The 17,819-nt window shown below is 43.7% G+C and overlaps 1 protein-coding gene across 5 annotated transcripts in view; it reads left to right on the top strand.

The window, feature by feature from the left end:
* LOC134947851 (zinc finger protein 618-like) overlaps window positions 1–17,659 on the top strand; it is a 107,709-nt gene extending 90,050 nt beyond the window's left edge. For 4 of the 5 annotated variants that reach the window (XR_010182817.1, XR_010182816.1, XR_010182818.1 and 1 more), the window contains 2 exons: window positions 7,195–7,399; window positions 17,400–17,659. The gene's annotated coding sequence lies outside the window, so the exon portion shown is untranslated. Of the gene's footprint in view, window positions 1–7,194; window positions 7,400–7,512; window positions 8,468–17,399 lie in introns of those variants that run through there. The other variant, XR_010182819.1, reaches the window with a different exon arrangement.
* The last annotated feature ends 160 nt before the right edge of the window (window positions 17,660–17,819 follow it).

Below are 17,819 nucleotides of genomic sequence, written 5' to 3'. Positions count from 1 at the left end.
TAAAACCAAGCAGTTAGGAGGGGTTACACTGCCAGACAGACAGACTGGGGAAACTGAGGGAGATTCAGCATTAGCCGCACAACCACAACATACACAAGCAGCTAGTGATGAGGAAGATGGTGAGGAGGAACAGGAACAAAGCTCACAGGCTACTTCAAGGCGAAAAAAAAGGCAGCCCGCATTCACTAAGAGGGAGTTGCGTGTTTTGGTCACACAGGCCATGTCAAAATACATAGAGGACCAAAAAACATGGGTGCTGCTACCAAAGATCGAATCTGGAGGGACATCACTCATTCTGTGAATGAAGTCGGCTCTATAGTCCGAACATCACAGGAAGTTAGACGACGGTAAGTGTATATTGGCAGTCCATTATCTGTGCAAAGTATTCTTAAAAAGCTAGTTACATGACTTCCGGTTCCGGATTCATGCTGTGAGGACTCATCACAGCAGAGCTCCGGTGTTTCCCGACTCCAGCACAGCTATAACGGCTGTTTTAACAGCCTCCGAGAGCCACTAATCTCATTAGCACCTCTGTGGCCCCGTCCTGTGGTCCCGTCCTGCGAGACTCCTACGGCTGCAACCTTTCCACGACGAGCCGTTCTTTCACCGCGAGAAGCTCCCGCCAGCCGGCGCGTGATCGCGGCTGCTCTCACGGAGCTTCCAGTGTGACAGGCCGAGTGACACAGCCTATAACAACTCTCCTAGTCGCGTGAGCCGCCGCCAGCGGGACCCACCGAACACAGCCACAGCATCCAGCCCTCACAAGGTCAGGAGCGGTAACCATAGCAACCGCAGCAGAGCCATTTTGTGTTACTCATCTGGCGTCTACCTCCACACTGTCACTCCTTACTGCCGCAGAGACCCTCAGCCAGATGTCAGGTCAAAACAGCTGCACTGTTAACTAGACTGACTGAACGCCATGCTCTGGAATCTTTTTGCCGCACGCACTTGTTAAGCCACGTTCGCGTTCATTCCAGATCCCCGCTGAGGAAGTCTAAGGTGAGCCACCTCTGATTATTCAGGCACATTATTTATAATCAGTCACTTCACCTCAGGCCGATTACCAATTTCTTACAAGGATAATACTAGATAAAGGATCGACTTCTGCGGATCCCAGACGCCACATTATATTCTCTTCCAAAAGGCTCTTTCCACACGTCACCTAGCTTTTCCTCACTTCACTGAACCAGCGAATTATTAACAGTGCTCAAGTTTCCCGTTTCTTCTATATCTATTATTACTGATGGACCAGTTTTTATCCCCCAATTCTGCAGCCAAAGCTCTTCCTTCCTCCCTCCCTGTTCGACAGGAAAAAAGGAGAGCCAATTCAACCATGGCTCCTGGCATTACTACCCCTCCCTCTTCTCCAGCTCCTAAAAAAATGATTGCATCACAATCTCTCTCATGCTCCCCATCAACTTGCCGATCTCCAGATTCACCTATTACATATGCGGATCTGACAGAGGCCATAACACAAGCTATATCTCCATTGCTGTCGAAAGCAGTTTCAGATATTTCACTCCAGCTGCAACACCTCTCACATAAAGTCTCTGTTAATGAAAATAGAATTAGAGGTCTCTGCCATGATATGGCTGATGTTCAGGGCTGTGTCAAACGTCTTGAAAAAGAGAATTACCAGTTGTGGATGAAGCTAGACGACGCAGAAAATAGGTCCAGAAGAAATAATATACGGCTGGTAGGCCTCCCGGAATCGGTGAAGGGAGATAGTCTCTCTCAGTTCGTCCAAGTGACGCTCCCTACCCTCCTAGGTATCGCTGATACTTGCAAAGATCTAGTAATTAAACGCGTGCACCGTGTTGGGCCTCCACCTCGCTCTTCTGAGGGTCGCCCTCGGGTCACATTGTTCAGATGCCTCAACTATCTACACAAAGTTGCCATCTGGTCTGCTTCCAGAAAGATTCGATCTATACAGTGGGAGAACAATCGACTGCTCATATTTCAAGACTTTTCTGCAGAATTATCAAGAGCTAGGAAGGCCTTTAACCCCATTTGCTCAAAGTTGGTGTCCGCCAAATGAAAATTCTCCCTACTTTATCCAGCGAAGCTTCGAATTTAAGATGGAGACAAACACTTGGATTTCTCTACTCCGGAGGATGCAGCGTCCTACCTCCAAGACGGGTCTACAGACGACCATAATGACATCGCTGATGTTGCTCCTATCGCTGACACTTGACTCTCAGGTCCAACTCATAATGCCTTAATAATGAAGATTACCCCCTTCTTCTTGTTCATTTCTAGTAAATAAGCTACGTTTCAATGTGCTTCAAATCTTGTGAAAGTTGTTTGTTTTATGTTCCAGTACAACATATATACGGGGAGTTTTCGTAAAGTTTGATTCTCATTTTCAGGCCATCTTATACCTCATTTGTGACTGTCACAACCGTTTAAGCTTAATGATGTTCTTATTTAAAATCGGTATATTGCTTAATGTGTACTAGGCTTATTGTTACATCCCTTGGCTTAGCTCTACCTTATTTTAGAATGTAAGTGTTCCCAGATGCCGTTGTCGGGAAATTACCTGGAGCATTGCTCTGGAATAGAAGTAATGTTTAGAATAATTTCAGTTCTCATACTGCTTTTTTGGTCCAGAAGTTCGTTTGCTTGTCAAACATTTACCATATGTTTTTGTATGTATTTTTTTTCTCCCCATGCCCCTCCCTCCCCCTTCCCCACTTCCTACTCCCTCTTTCTGGTCTATTCACTTGCTATAAGGTCGAGCTTCTTATTTTTTTACCCTTCTTGGCCATTCACATGACTGACCTAAAAATTGGTACGCTGAATGTTGGTGGAATTAATTCCCCGGCTAAACGTCGCAAAATCCTCTTATATTTATCCAAGTCGAATATTAATGTTGCATTTCTGCAGGAAACTCATTTATCTCAACAGGAATCCTTGAAATTGCAAATGTCACATTGTTCTCTCATAGCAGCGGCTCCATTTAACACTAAATCTAGAGAAGTAGTCCTTTTGGCAAAACGTAACCTTAACATTATAGTACTATCCTCTGACATAGATCCTAACGTCCGATTCTTAATCACTAAACTTTCTATTGATTCACGTGTTTTTGTCCTCTGCAATGTTTACGCTCCTACTACTTATAAAAAATCTTTCTTTCAGATCTTACTAGCTAAATTAACCCCATTCTCCAATGATAATCTTATTGTGTGTGGTGATTTCAATCTAATTTCTTCTAATTACTTAGACCGCTCTAATACTTCTAGGGCTCCCCAACACCTCCCTAAACTTGGCATTCCTCTCTTTTCTGATTCCTTGCATCTGATTGATATATGGCGTGCACTTATTCCGATTGAAAGGGAATTTTCTTGTCACTCCTATGCAAACGATACTTTTTCCAGAATCGATTATGTGTTTATATCCCAGCACCTCTTCCCATCAGTTTTAGATTCAGTCATTGAACCCATTGTTATCTCTGACCATGCTTTAATCTGGTTTTCATTCACTCTCCACCCTACCCACACCCAGACCCCTCAATGGAGATTTCCCTCTCACATCTCTAATTCCATGACATTTTGCGACTTTCTGCCGGCTACCTGGGACTCCTTTTACTTTTCAAATGCATTCGGAATTAGATCCCCCTTTATTTTGGCAAACTGCCAAATCGGTACTTAGGGGTAACATTATTTCATACTCCTCGGCCTTGAAGAAAAAATATGCTCAATCCTATTTAGAGATGCAATGTGCCCTTTCTTCAGCCTACCAAGCCTTCAAAACCCACCCCTCTCCGTCTAACAAATCTTCCTATTTAACATTAAAACTCCAGTTTAACGAGTTTCTCTCTTTGATGGGAGACAAATATAAATTTAAAGTCGATTATCGGTTTCACAAATTCGGGAATAAGGTAGGTAAACTTCTAACAAATATTCTGAAAGGTACCTCTCCCCCTATGTTAGTACATCCTCTAAAACTCCCTGACGGTTCTTTAACTAATGACCCCCAAAATATTGCATCTATAATGAAATCATTTTATGAAACATTATATTCCAGTCAGTCTCCCCCCTCCGATGAGAATCACCACTCCTGGTCCTTTCCCATATTATCCCAAATTCCTTCTGACTTTACTGAATTCCTAGTTAACCCCATTACTTTAGAAGAAGTTCGTTCAGCTATCAGCCACCTGAAACTCAATAAAGCTCTGGGCCCCAATGGTTTTTCTAATGAGTTTTACAAACTATTAATTGACAAAATTGATAAACACCTTTTGGGTCTGTTTAACTCAATAATTATTTCAAAATCTATTCCCCTTTGTTTTAATAGTGCCACAATTAAAGTCCTCTTGAAACCAGGACGAGACCCCTCCCTCCCTAGTTCCTACCGCCCAATTTCTCTACTGAATTCAGATTATAAAATTTTTGCAAAAATCATAGCTGACCGACTAAAATTCTCCCTCCCTCACATAATCCATCCAGACCAATCTGGGTTTATTTGGGGCCGACATTCTGTGACCAATGTACGCAAGGTTCTCTCTGTAATCCAACACCTGAAATCACATCCCTCTTCATCACACAATATTGTACTAGTCTTAGGCGCAGAGAAGGCTTTTGACCTTTTGGAATGGCCACACCTTTTTAGATCCATGCATCATTTTGGTTATCCCTCATCCTTCATCTCTATTATCCAGACCCTATACACCTCTCCGATCTCTCAGCTCTATTGTAATGGCTACTTAGCTACTCCTTTCGCAGTTTCTCGAGGTACACGGCAGGGATGCCCCCTTTCTCCATTACTCTTCGCCATCGCTATAGAGCCACTGGCAATTTCTATCAGGAACTCCCCTACCATTCATGGTATTCTAGTTGGGAATATCCCATTGAAACTCACTCTATATGCAGATGACCTATTACTTTTTCTGTCTAACCCTTTTACCTCCCTACCCTCTTTATTTTCTTTGATATCCAATTTTGGTATTCAATCAGGATTTAAGATAAATATGTCCAAATCAGAAATTCTAACGTTAGAAGGTCCCAATTCTCTTCCTCAAATTCCCTCAGTCCCTCTTTCCTTATCCATATTCAAAATGGAAATTAAGTACCTAGGCTTACGTATTCCTTCAGATATTTCCTCATTATATAAACTCAACTATACTCCGTCTCTTGCTAAAATATCTTCCCTCTACGATTCATGGCTAAATTTACCATTATCTATTATTGGAAGAATAGCGGTAGTTAAGTGTATTATATTTCCTAAAATTTTCTACTTCCTTCAAATGCTACCAATTAGTCTTTCTGTTTCTGACATGAAACGTTTTGACCAGGTCACCTCAAGATTTTAATGGCAAAATAAACGCCCCCGAATTGCTTTCCACAAACTACAGACTCATAAATCTCACGGAGGTTTGTCCCTTCCAAACCTAAAATTATATACTCTAGCCACCCATTTCAGATATATTTCAGATTGGCTTCTTTCTAAATCCACATTCACCTCAATTTCTCTAGACACAGCTCTTTTTAGTCCTTACTCTCCCAGTGCCCTTCTTCACTCCAAAAAATCAGATATTCCCTCGAATATTTTTCACCATATTTTGTTCCATGACACTTATTTAGCTTGGATTACCATTAACAAAAAACTGACAAGAAATCCATCTTCTTATCCATACATTACCCTTTGGGGTAATCCTTCCTTTTATCCTTCGCTAACTAATCCAATTTTCCACACATGGAAAGATAAAGGTCTTTCACTTACCTCACAGGTCTTTGATCCTGGAGGACAAATACTGTCTTTTTCCACTCTTCAAACACAGTTCTCTCTACACACCGCTAACTTTTTCATGTACTTACATTCACGGCACTTTGTCTTCTCATTAGACCCTAAAACTAGACATCAAAACTCAATTGATCCCATTAATTCCCTTCTGCGCCTATTGAATACTATCCCCTTCAGGATAAAACTTCTCTATACTATTCTATTACCGATCTCTAATACGAAATCATGGCATGCACTTGCGTCTACTTGGCAAAACGATATCCCCGACATTAATTCCCCTTTGATTCTCACTGAACATTGCTCTAAAACTTTAAAGTTTCTGAAATCCTCCTATCTTCAGGAAGTACACTGGAGAACTTTACATAGAGCCTACATATCTCCAGCTCAGAGAGGACATATGATTCCAGACACTTCAGGATCCTTTTTGAAAGGTTACTGCTCTCACGCTAATTTTTTTCACTGTTTTTGGGACTGTGGGAAAATAAAACGTTTCTGGAATAAGGTAATTGTGTACTTAAACTTTTTATTTTACACACATGTTCTCCCTGATCCTCTAGTCTGCCTATGTGCGAATTTTAAAAATTGGCTCCCCAACAGAGAACTTTCTCCCCATGTTGGTTACCATTGTGACACTTGCAAAGAAAGTAATTCTTACCCATTGGATTTCCTCTTCCTCTCCTTCCTTGCAAGAATTAAAGTTAAAACTCTTACAGATTCTTTACTTTGATAGAAATAATACTTTTCCCGACTTGGATAAACATGTTGATCGGTTTTACGCCAAATGGTCCCCATTCATTCATTCTCTAGACTCGTCTACTCAAGATAGAATTATGAAAGTATTTGAAAATACGGACTGGCACCATCTCCGTATAATTGCTAATTCCTAATCCCACTCAACACTGGTTTACTAGTTAATTCTGTTTGGATGATTGTAAAACATTTCAGACTTCTTTCGGTAACAAAGATCAGTTCCCCCTCCCCTCCCTCCCCCCCCCCCCTCTATTGTATCCTTCGTTTTTCTATGTTTTTCTTTTCTCTATGTCTTTCTCTGTCCTTTTTTTTATCTTTTTCTTTTCTCCCTTTTATTACTATTTTTCTTTTTTATATTCGTCATAGTTTTGCTTGGATAAACACTACAGAATCCTCAATTTATACTCCAATTTGCATTGTATTAGTCGAGGTTTCTTTCCATTTTAATACGCTGTTTTTGGATTAGTTCTTCATGTTAATTGTTTCTGTACTACTGGATTACTGTATTTTATGCAGTTGACGATACATCTTCTTTGTGCATTCACCTATACCTTTGAATAAAAAAAATCGTATTTGAAAAAAAAACACCTAGTTACATGTAATGTTGTCTATAGCAACCAAATGCAGAACATGTGTCCTATATATTAAAGCAGGATTTATTCTAAAAATATACCTTGCCCCTATTTTTCCTAACATATGTAGTTGGGCCGACTTCAAATCCCGCCTGAAGGGCAAGAGGTCTGCGGAGTGGAATGCCTCGAGGGCTACAGGGGCGGACCAGCTGTCGCTGTGAAGTATACCGAGTTGGAGGAGATGGCGATGGACTGTGTCAGTTATGAGGAGGGGACAGGGGTGTCTTATATGGACACGGACCTGCCTGAAATACTGACGGCACATGACTTGCCAGGTAAATTTACACACATATTTGTATTGTTTAATTGTTTTTGTTACAAAAGTCTCATATTGTTTTTTTCTACTCTTTTTCCACACATTCTTCTATTTGCTTTGCACATAACACAGCACAGGGGGGTAAGCAAGTAGAGTCACAGGAGGGTTATGTGGCTGAGGCTGAGGTGGAGGGACCTAGTGTGTCTGGCAGTGTAGGACCCCAAATCCCACCTATCCAGGTTCCAACTGGCCCCCCCACCCAACCCTCTGCTATCCTGGAGATCTTGCTTGAAATAGCTAGGTATGGTGAGAGCCTAAATGCTTTTCAGGACGGGGTTATCCGGGAGGTAAGCCAGATAGCTGTCCGGCTCACTGAGCACCGAACCAGTGTTGAGCAAGGTGTTGCGCAACTCTGCCAAGGTCTGGCAGAGATCAGGCAGGGACAAGATCAACTTTCCTCCTCATTCCAAAACCTTGCAAATAACATCTTGCAAGGGCTCCAGGCCATCGCTGTATCCCTTGCCCACAGTGGCAGAGAGCCAGCCACATCGGCTCCCACCCCTGCCCCTGCCCAGGAAGAACATCCCACTGGGCAGGGCCCACGAAGGTTGCTCCGCAGACCAAGCCAAGAAGAACAGCATCAGGCGGGGAAAAAAAAAGAAAGTGATGTCTCTCCAGATGGGCAGCACCCATGTTTTTCATGTTGTCTCTATGTTTTTTTTTGTGTTGGCTTGTGTGGCCAGAATGGCTAACTCCCTCTTAGTGAAATTTATTATTTTTGTTTTGATATATTGCAGCCTGTGAGCTTTTTTTTCCTGTACACCAGAGCCATCTTCCTCTTCCTAGTGTGCTGTGTATTGTTGTGTTTGTGTGGTGGCTCCTGAATCTTTCTCAGTTCCCCAAATATATTTGTCTGGCAGGGTGTTTACACCATATTTATTTGCATTTAAATTATTATTTTGTCAGAAGCTGGAGTTTCCCTAGTACTGAGTTCTGCTATGTCATTTGTGTCAGTGGCATCTGCTTGCTGCTTGGTCCATCTTTGCCTGTGATACTCACATGTAGCCATGTTGTTTTGATCACTAAATATATTACAGCAGTAATAAAACAAAATTCAACAAAAAAGTTTGTGTACTTTATTAAAGTTAATGCATTATGTTAATCTTAGTCCAGGAAAGTTTAGCAAAGCATATAGACACTTGGGGAACAAGGGAACAATCTGAAAAAAGAAAAAAGCATTGCATCTTTAAAAATGCAACAGGTATGCCTTGCACCACACTTTAATGTCCATATTATAAAAATAGTCACAACTCGGGTTTGTTTTACTATGGGCAACAGGACATAATTTTAAACATTGACAGATATTCTAACCAAAGATAAAAGTTTTATTTAAGGAAAAAATTAAGTGTATGCTGCATTATTTTGGTCCTGATATTTGGGATATAAAAAGGTAACATTTTATGTAGTTTAGATGTTGCTGATGTAGTTTAGAAGTTTGGTTAATTTCACTTGTTTGCATTTGGTAGTATTTCACACATTAAAACATGCACTTAACATCAATGTTTAGCCAAAAACTTGCCCCAAAATAAAAACCTTGGCCCTCATTCCGAGTTGTTCGCTCGCAAGGCGAATGTAGCAGAGTTACACACGCTAAGCCGCCGCCTACTGGGAGTGAATCTTAGCTTCTTAAAATTGCGACCGACGTACGCGCAATATTGCGATTACAAACGAGTTAGCAGTTTCAGAGTAGCTCCAGACTTACTCTGCCTGTGCGATCATTTCAGTGCTTGTCGTTCCTGGTTGATGTCACAAACACACCCAGCGTTCGCCCAGGCACTCCCACCGTTTCCCCGGCCACTCCTGCGTTTTTTCCGGAAACGGTAGCGTTTTCAGCCACACGCCCCTGAAACGCCGTGTATCCGCCCAGTAACACCCATTTCCTGTCAATCACATTACGATCGCCGGAGCGAAGAAAAAGCCGTGAGTAAAAATACTTTCTTCATAGTAAAGTTACTTGGCGCAGTCGCAGTGCGAACATTGCGCATGCGTACTAAGCGGATTTTCACTGCGATGCGATGAAAAATACCGAGCGAACAACTCGGAATGAGGGCCCTTATTTGGCAGCGTGACAGGTTTATAGGTGCTTAGAATAAACATGTAATGTGTCCACACAACTGCTGTTTGCAGTACTTTAGCAGAACAGTGTTTAGCAAGTAATTGGACAACAGATGAATGGGCTCTCCAATTAACTGCTAATTAGTGCATACACACTTGTAACACTACTTCGCAAATGCAGAGTAACTGCAGACCTACTCGGCTGCTGCAGCAAGATTGCGATGAATTGCTATGTTAAGTTTAACAGCGAAAATGCATTTCTGCGAAAACCACGCCTACTGCTAGTTGCATACTCCCACACTAGACGCCCACTTTCATGCCCATGTCGTCAGATTGCGAAGTCGTGCCTCTGTCATGCCTTCGTCACTCCCCGTTTTCGTTTCTGCGTTACAAGCAGTTTTCTTTGTAGTATTTCTGCACAAGTGTCGTATCGCTATGCTTGCGCATGCGTATTTCCGCTTTTGCGCATGCGCGTTTACTTGTTTTCTGGCCGTTTGCGATGCGATGATTCACTGCGATCAACTCGGAATGAGGGCCTATGTCCATTGATACTGCCGTATATATAAGTGGTACTGGCATATAAATCCAGTGATCCTGCCGTATAAATCCAGTGATCCTGCCGTATAATTCCACTGATCCAGCCGTATAAATCCAGTGATCCTGCAGTATAATTCCAGTGATCCTACCGTTTAATTGCAGTGATCCTGCCGTATAAATCCAGTGATCCTGCAGTATAATTCTAGTGATCCAGCCGTATAATTCCAGTGGTGCTGGCGTATAAATCCAGTGATCCTGCCGTATATGTCCATTGATACTGCCGTATATGTCCAGCGGTACTGCTGTATAAATCCAGTGATCCTGCCATATAAGTCCAGTGATCCTGCCGTATAATTCCATTGATCCTGCTTTATAGTTGCAGGTATCCTGCCCTTTAACTCCAGCGATCCTGCCATATAATTCCAGTGATCCTGCCATATAATTCCAGTGATACTGGCATATACATCCAGTGATCCTGCCGTATATGTCCATTGATACTGCCATATATGTCCAGCGGTACTGCCATATAAATCCAGTGATTCTGCCGTATAAATCCCGTGATCCTGCCGTATAATTCCACTGATCCGGCTGTATATATACAGTGATCCTGCTGTATAATTTCAGTGGTACTGGTGTATAAATCCAGTGATCCTGCCATATAATTCCAGTAATCCTGCCATAAAAATTCAGTGATCATAGGCGTAACTAGGGTAGGTCGAGTGGGAAACGTGCCCTGGGCGCCCTGGCAGGCCCAGCAGAGGGGGGCACCGCTGGCGGCCAGGGCATCATGCCCACTCGCCCCTGTCATGCCGCAATGTGAAAGGAGGTGAGCGCAGTGTCTCTCCCTGCCCTCAATGTCCTCACCACCGCTGCCGCGCTGCCTGCCGCGCTGCTAGCAGCGCGCATGTGTCCGGGAAACCAGCGTTAGCCAATCAGAGCTTGCGGACCAGCTCCTGATTTGCTGCCTGTCCATGAGCTCTGATTGGCTAACGAACCGGCACCACTTACCACCACATAGCCATAGCCATAGCCGGAGACCACAGAGCCGCCGCCACATAGCCGCCGGAGCATTGAGGGGCAGGAGAGGCGCTGCGCTCTCCTCCCCTCAAATAGCACAGAGAAGCGGTGAGTAATGGGGGGCTGGGAGATCTTATATTTGGCACTGTGGGGCATGAAACTGGCACTGTGGGGCATGTAACTGGCACTGTGGGGCATGTAAATGGCTCTGTGGGGCAATGTAACTGGCACTGTGGGGCATGTAACTGGCACTGTGGGGCATGTGTCTAGCACTGTGGGGCATGTAACTGGCACTGTGGGCCATATAACTGGCACTGTGGGACAATGTAACTGGCACTATGGGGCATGTATCTGGCACTGTGGGGCATGTATCTGGCACTGTGGGGCATTTTAACTGGCACTGTGGGGCATTATAACTGGCACTGTGGGGCATTGTATCTGGCACTGTGGGGTGCTGTATCTGGTACTGTGGAACTGACACTGTGGGGCATTGTATCTGGCGCTGTGGGCCATTGTATCTAGCGCTGTGGGGCAATATGTATCTGGCACTGTGGGGCGCTGTATCTGGCACTGTGTATCTGGCACTGTGGGGCACTGTGTATCTGGCACTGTGTAAAAAGGGGACTGTGCATGCGTACTGTGCAAAAATTGAATGAAGGTGAGCTAAGAGACGACACAAGGGGTAGGTGATAGTGTGCTGAGAGGCGACACAAGGGGTAGGTGATAGTCATGTTGGCATGCCCCATTTTCAGTGGCCACACCCCTTCTGGTGCGTGGCCACACCCATTTTTTCACCGCGCGCCTTTGGCGCTCGCACATACTTCTTTTGGTGTATTTTTTTTTTTTTTGGGAGGGTGGGGGGTGCACCATTCTTCATCTTGCCTTGTGCTCTGAAAACCCTAGTTACACCTCTGCCAGTGAACCTGCAGTATAATTCCAGTGAACCTGCAGTATAATTCCAGTGATCCCGCTGTATGATTCCAGTGGTAGTGGCGTATAAGTCCAGTGATCCTGCCATATATGTCCATTGATACTGCCATATATGTCCAGTGGTACTGCCGTATAAATCCAGTGATCCTGCCGTATAAGTCCAGTGATCCTGCCATATAATTCCAGTGATCCTGCCATATAATTGCAGTGATCCTGCCGTATAATTGCAGTGGCTCTGCCCTTTAAGTCCAATGATCCTGCCGTATAATTACAGTGGTACTGGCATATAAATCCAGTGGTCCTGCCGTATATGTCCATTTATACTGCCATATATGTCCAGCGGTACTTCCATATAAATCCAGTGATCCTGCCATATAAGTCCAGTGATCCTGCCGTATAATTCCACTGATCCGGCTGAATAAATCCAGTGATCCTGCCGTATAATTCCAGTGGTACTGGCGTATAAATCCAGTGATCCTGCCGTATAATACCAGTGATCCTGCCTTATGATTGCAGTGATTCTGCGTATAAGTCCAGTGATCCTGCAGTATAATTCCATTGATACTGCCGTATATGTCAAGTGGGTCTGCCTTATATATTCAGTGATCCCGTTGTATAAATTCATTGATCCTGCCGTATAAATCCAGTGATCCTGTCGTATAAATTCAGTGATCCTGCCATATAATTCCAGTGATCTTGCCGTATATTTCCAGTGGTACTGCCATATAAATCTAGTGATCCTGCCGTATAATAACAGTGATCCTGCCGTATAAATCCATATAGATCCATATAATTCCGTATAAATCCAGTCCAGTGGTGCTGCCATATAAGTTCAGTGTTGCTGTCCTGTGCTGTATATTATTTTCTCCAAAAAATGGGCTTATTAATATTTAATCCAAATAATTTTCACAGGGTTTGCCCTGTGCGTTGTAGAGGTATGCTGTCCTGTACCGCATCTTGGGGGTCATTCTGACTCGTTCGCACGCAGCTGTTCTTCGCTGCGGTGCAAATGGGTTGGAAATGCGCATGCTCAGCCGCCGCATTGCGCATGTGCATCATTGCCTGGTGACAATCATCGCCAGGCAACAACAATACCAATGAGAAATGTGAACACAGCGTCGATCACAAGAAGACGGACAGGCAGGAGGCGTTCCGGGGTGGATACTCACCATTTTCCAGGCGTGGTGAGTCCAACGCAAGCAGATCCATGTGTTTGGAGGGCGGATGTCTGAAGTCAGGACTGGGACATTCATCGCTAGATCTGTCGCACTGGGTGAGTAACTGCAGCCCTGGTCTTCTTTTGCTTGAAACTTTTTTAGCATTGCAGGGCTGCACAAGCATTCGCAGCCCTGCTATGCTAAAATACACTCCCCCATAGGCGGCATCAGTTTGGTTGCACGAGCAGCAAAAAGATGCTACGTGCAATCAACTCGGAATGACCCCCATTGTTATATAACTCCAGAAAAAAAATGGAGAACAAAAATTTGAGGATAAAATAGGTATAGATCAAAAACCACTTCCTCCTAGTGCTCAAGCTGCTGCCAAAAGTCATAACACAGACAATGAAATCCCATCAACCTCGTCTGCCAAGGCCGATGCCCAATGTGATAGTAGAGGGCATGTAAAATCTAAAAAGCCAAAGTTCAGTTAAAAGACCCCCCAAAAAATGTAAATGGTCTGAGGAGAAACGTAAACTTGCCAATATGACGTTTACGTCACGGAGTGGCAAGGAAAGGCTAATGCCCTGGCTTATGTTCATGACTAGTGGTTCAGCTTCACATAACAATGGAAGCCCTCATCCTCCAGCTAGTAAAATGATAAGAGTTAAGCTGGAAAAAGTACAGCAAAGAACTGTGCATTCTAAGATGGTATCACAAATCCCCAAGGAGAGTCCAAGTGTGACGGCGGTTGCGATGCCTGACCTTTCCAACACTGGATGGGAAAAGGTGGCTCCATACACCATTTGCACGCCCTCTGAAAGTGCTGGAAGGAGCACCCACAATCCAGTTTCTTATATTCAAATTGAAGAAGTCAATGTTGAATTACACTAGGATGAAGATATGGGTGTTGCTGGCGCTGAGGAGGAAGTTGACGATCAGTATTCTGATGGTGTTGTGGTTTGTTTAAATAAGGCACCGGGGATACACCTGTTGTCCGTGGGATGAATAAATCCATTGTGATGCCTTGCCAAAATACCAAAAAAGCCACCTCTTCGGTGTGGAGTTATTCCTCCACAAATCCCAACAACAGGTGTCAAGCCATGTGTTGCCTGTTTCAATCTGTAATAAGTAAGAGTAAGGACGATAACCACCTAGGAATATCCTCCCTTATACGTCACCTGCTGCGCATTCATCATAAGTCAGTGTTAAGTTGTGAAACTTTGGGTAAGAGTGTAAGCAGTCCGCTGACACCTAGATCCCTTCTTCCTCTTGTACCCAAGCTCTCGCAAGCCACACCACCAACTCCCTCAACATCAACTTCATCCTTAGTCAGGAACTTCAGTAGTCCTGCAGGCCATGTCACTGGACATAGCCTGCAGGACTACTGAAGACTGAGGAGTCCTCTCCTAACCGGGATTCCTCCGGAGGATCCTTGAGTGGTACGCCTGCTGTTGCTGCCGCTGCTGTTGTTGCTGCTGGGAGTCAATCGTCATCCCAGAGGGGTAGTCGGAAGACAACTTGTACTACTTCAACTAAACAATTGACTGTCCAACAGTACTTTGTGAGGAAGATTAAATATGACAGAAGTCATCCTTTTGCAAAGCGGAAAACTGAGGCCTTGTCAGCTATGTTGGTGTTAGACATGTGTCCGGTATCCACCATTAGTTCAGTGGGACTTAGAGAATTGTTTGAGGTACTGTGTCCACGGTATCAAATCCCATTTAGGTTCCACTTCACTAGGCAGGTGATACAGAGAATTTACAGAGACGTCAGAAAAAGTGTCCTCAGTGTCCTAAAAAATGCAGTTGTACCCACTGTCCACTTAACGACGGACATGTGGACAAGTGGAACAGGGCAGGCTAAGGACTGTATGACTGTGACGGCCCACTGCGTAGATGTATGGCCTCCCGCAGCAATAACAGCAGCGGCACCTGTAGCAGCATCTCACAAATACCAAATCGTTCATAGGAAGGCTACGCTATGTATCACCGCTTTCCGTAAGAGGCACACTGCTGACAACCTATTACGGAAACTGAGGGACATCATTGCACAATGGCTTACCCCAATTAGGCTCTCAGGGGATTTGTGATATCGGACAACACCACCAATATTGTGCGTGCATTACATCTGGGCAAATTCCAGCATGTCCCATGTATTGCACATACAATTAATTTGGTAGTGCAGAATTTTTTGAAAAATGACAGGGGCATTCAGCAGATGCTGTCATGCTGTCGTGGGCCCGGAAAATTACGGGCCACTTTTGGCATTCTGCCACTGTGTGCCGAAGACTGGAGCGCCAGCAAACACTCCTGAACCTGCCCCGCCATCAACTGAAGCAAGAGATGGTAACAAGGTGGAATTCAACACTATATGCTTCAGAGGATTGAGGAGCAGCAAAAGGCCATTCAAGCCTATAAATCCACCTATGACATAGAAAATGGAGGGGGAATGCACCTGACTCAAGTGCAGTGGAGAATGATTTCCATCTTGTGCAAGGCTCTCCAACCCTTCGAACTTGCCACACGTAAGGTCAGTTCAGACATTGCCAGCTTGAGTCAGGTCATTTCCCTCATTAGGCTTTTGCAGAAGCAGCTGGAGAAATTGAAGGAGGAGCTAAGATGGAGTATGTGAGACTTGTGAATGGAGCTCTTCATTTGTTTTACCAGGAATCAAGGGTGGTCAATCAGTTGAAATCAGAGCACTACATTTTGGCCACCGTGCTCGATCCTAGTTTTAAAACCTATGTTGTATTTCTCTTTCTTGCAGACACAAGTCTGTAGAGGTTCAAAGACCTGCTGGTTAGAAAATGGTCAACTCAAGCGGAACGTGACCCGTCAACAGCTCCTCCTTCACTTTCTCCCACAACTAGGGCTGCGAGGAAAAGGATAAGATTTCCTAGCCCACCCACTGGCGGTGATGCAGGGCAGTCTGGAGCGAGTGCTGACATCTGGTCAAGACTGAAGGACCTGCCAACGAATACTGACATGTCTACTATCACTGTATATGATTCTGTCACCATTGAAAGAACGGTGGAGGATTATATGAGTGACAGCATCCAAGTAGGCATCTCAGACAGTCCGTACGTACATTGGCAGGAAAAAGAGGCAATTTGGATGCTCTTGCACAAACTTGCTTTATTTTACTAAGTTGCCCCCCCCTCCAGTGTGTACTCCGAAAGAGTGTTTAGTGTAGCCGGTAACCTTGTCAGCGATCAGAGTAGGAGGTTATTTCCACAAAATGTGGAGAAGATGATGTTCATCAAAATGAATTATAAATTCCTCAGGGAAGACCTTTACCAGCAATTGCCTCCAGAAAGTACACAGGGACCTGTGATGGTGGATTCCAGTGGGGACGATTTAATACTCTGTGAGGAGGAGGATGTACACACTGAAAGGGGTGAGGAATCGGAGGATGAGGATGAAGTTGACATCTTGCCTCTGTAGAGCCAGTTTGTGCAAGGAGAGATTGATTGCTTCTTTGTTGGTGGGGGCCCAAACCAACCAGTCATTTCAGCCTCAGTTATCTGGCAGACCCTGTTGCTGAAATAATTGGTTTGTTAAAGTGTGCATGTCCTGTTTACACAACATAAGGGTTGGTGGGAGGGCCCAAGGACAATTCCATCTTGCACCTCTTCTTCTTCTTTGCATCTTGTGCTGTTTGGGGCCTAGATTTTTTAAGTGCCATCCTGTCTGCCACTGCAGTGTCACTCCTAGATGGGCCAGGTGTTTGTGCCGCATACTTTTGTCGCTTAGCTTAGCCATACAGCCACCTCAGTGCAACCTTATGGCCTAAAAACAATATTATGAGGTGAGCGGTGTTCAGAATAGACTGGAAATGAGTGGAAATGAATGTTATTGAGGTTAATAATACTGTACAATCAAAATTACCCCCAAATTCTGTGATTTTAGCTGTTTTTATGTTTTTTTTTGCCATAAATCATCCAGATCCAAAACCAGAGACCAAAACCTGAAAGGGTGGTTTTGGCAAAACCAATCCAGATCCAAAACACGAGGATGTAACCAGAAACAAAACCAAAACACAAAACATGGAAAGTGCCCGCCGCACATCTCTAGTTATTTTCTTACCTACAGTCTACTATGTGGCTTGATCATGCATGATGTTTGATAATGACATTGCTTTATTTAGAATAGTTTTGCTTTCTTTCTAGTTAAAAGTACTGTACAATTTATATTGGAAAACCAGTATTATCAGTTCTGCTGCCTAATGCCTCTATTTTTTTTTTTCACTCATTTTTTTCAGAACAGAAATACAAAACCAGCAATTTCTGTGCATGATACTTTTGTTTGTGAGGATTATTCTGCACGCAAAGCTTATTATTGACATGCATTGAAAATGAGCATTATTGAGGCCCCTATTGACAGTTCCTGCATACTAGATCATATATCATACTATACCACGCTGTGTATGTAGGCAATTAATGTACAGTTCATAAGATGATTAGAATTATGATGCATTCCATTAAATAACATATTGACACTTAAAAAAAAAAATCCCACCATACAAGTATGTTTGTTCTTATTTTAATTAAAATTGTTAAAGTAATTGATATTTGTTCTTCTATCTCTTTTTTCTCTCCTGTAATTCTGCACTGCTCCAAATTTCTAAGTTTCCCCTTACGTTCTCTGTCACTTACAACCTTATCCCCAAAGGGATTTCACC

The sequence above is a fragment of the Pseudophryne corroboree genome, chromosome 8 (assembly GCF_028390025.1).
Source record: "Pseudophryne corroboree isolate aPseCor3 chromosome 8, aPseCor3.hap2, whole genome shotgun sequence".
Classification (NCBI taxonomy): domain Eukaryota; kingdom Metazoa; phylum Chordata; class Amphibia; order Anura; family Myobatrachidae; genus Pseudophryne; species Pseudophryne corroboree.
The sequence above is the reverse complement of the archived record's forward strand: the minus strand, read 5'-3'. Positions and strand labels throughout refer to the sequence as shown.